Source organism: Cibotium barometz, chromosome 32 (genome assembly GCF_041138505.1).
Source record: "Cibotium barometz isolate CiBa-2024 chromosome 32, ASM4113850v1, whole genome shotgun sequence".
NCBI lineage: Eukaryota > Viridiplantae > Streptophyta > Polypodiopsida > Cyatheales > Cibotiaceae > Cibotium > Cibotium barometz.
In genome coordinates, this window is record NC_141077.1 from 25,936,424 (window position 1) to 25,938,468 (window position 2,045).

Genomic DNA, 2,045 nt, shown 5'->3' on the forward strand with positions numbered 1-2,045 from the left:
ATTTCGTACCTGCGTGATGTGCTTGGTACCATTCGGAAGACAACCCATTTCTACATCTCTGATGATAAAATCCACGACACTTTGTTTGTGCAGCACTGCTTTATTTTGCACAATGAGTGGCTGAAAGCTCAAGGATGCAGTGTCAAGCGACACTGGGTGTGGTCTGATGGTGCTGCTTCACAATTCAAAGTAAGGCGCCCTTTCTATTTTGTAGCCCGATACTTCAATATGACAGGTATTGAGATGATGCACAGTTTCTTTGCATCCAGCCATGGAAAGGGCAAGCACGATGGGGCTGGTGCGGTGCTCAAAAGAGCTCTCACACAGGAGCAGCTGAAATATGACGGATGGGTGTTACATAACGCTTCAAGTGTGGTGGCATTCCTCAACGCAACCCTCAGGAAAGAATGTCCATTGACAGGGAAGAAAGTCGATCGTAGATTTTGTGAGGTTAAGCTCGGTGATGTGTAGACAGAGATAGAGAGTGGGATTGCATGCGGATCAAAGGGTCTCGATCCTTCCACTGTGTCAATGGCTACAGTCAATCAGATATGCACGGGCTACGGTGCAGACCATTGTCCTACTTTTGCCATGCGTGCATGAAAGGCCAATGGAGGAGATGTGTAAACAAGGACCACGTTGAGAGGTTGCAGTACTTGCGAATACAACCGACTGTCAATGTTCAAAACGATGGAGAAGCATCCAGCGATGATGAGTTACCAGGAGCCCCCATGTATGCTGGCCACCATGACGACCTAAGTGATGCCTTGATGGTTGGCCAAAACTTCGCACAGTGAATGCAGAAGAGCCAGGTGCAAACTTCTACATCTTGAAGTGCACTAAAACCAAGCGCTTGACCATCAAATCTGAAAGGGATGAATGGCATAACTGTATTCAAAAGAACTCATTTGTCGTTGAGGGACTCTTCTATGACAAGGTAAATGGCCAAGATGACACCTACGTTCTTTTGGATGACAAGTCCCCCTGCTTTTATCTACTCCCACCTGCTGCGATGCATCAGGTTTCCGATGTGCTCGGTAGAAGGTGAGCCTAATGTATATGAATTGTCAAATGATGTATTTGAACAAATCTATAATAGCATGCCCCCAGAGGAGAACTTGTAAGTTCTAACTTTCAAGCTAGCACAATGCGTCCTCCTAAGAAGCACTATTTCGCACGTTCAACTCTTTAACAGCACTTTCAGTAGTAGACAAGCACTTTAAGACCACTTGACAAGCACTTCTAGTACCTACACAAGCACTTCTAGGATCTACACAAGCACTTTCAGATTACTTGAAAAGCACTTTAAGTACCTAGACAAGCACTTTAAGTAACTAGACAAGCACTTTCAGACCACTTGACCAGCACTTCCCAAACAATTGAAGTTCCTACACAAGTACTTGACAAGCACTTTTGGAGGCCATATGGTAAGCACATGTCAGGTACTGAAAATGAACGAGGAATAGATGGAGATGTATGTATGTGAAAGAATGGATGTAGTTATATGTATGTGAAAGAATGGATGTAGATGTATGTATGTGAAGGATATATGTGAAAGGAAAGATGTATGTGGAAATGGATGTATGGATGTAGATATGGAATGTGGATGTGGATGTGGATGTATGAATGTGGAATGTGGATAAGAATATGGATGTGGATATGGATGTAAGAATGTGGAATGTGGATAAGAATATGGATGTGGATATGGATGTAAGAATGTGGATGTATGTGAATGTGAATGTGGATGTATGAATGTGAATGTGGATGAGAAAGTGGATGTATGGATGTGGGTGTGGATATGGATGTAAGTACCTAGACAAGCATTCCAGACCACTTGACAAGCGCTTTAAGCACCTTGACAAACACTTTCAGATTACCTGACCAGCAGTTAGCCAGCACTTTCTAGTACCTAGACAAGCACATGTTTAGTACTTTCAGACCACTTGAGAAATTCTTGTCAAGCACTTCAGTACACCTGGACAAGCACTTTTAGTATCTAGACAAGCACTTTCAAACCACTTGACAAGCACTTCAATAACTAGACA

At 43.2% G+C, this 2,045-nt stretch overlaps 1 pseudogene; it reads left to right on the plus strand.

Annotated features, from left to right (window-relative positions):
• Window positions 1–599: 599 nt before the first annotated feature.
• LOC147620020 (uncharacterized) lies at window positions 600–1,124 on the plus strand (annotated as a pseudogene).
• Window positions 1,125–2,045: the final 921 nt, after the last annotated feature.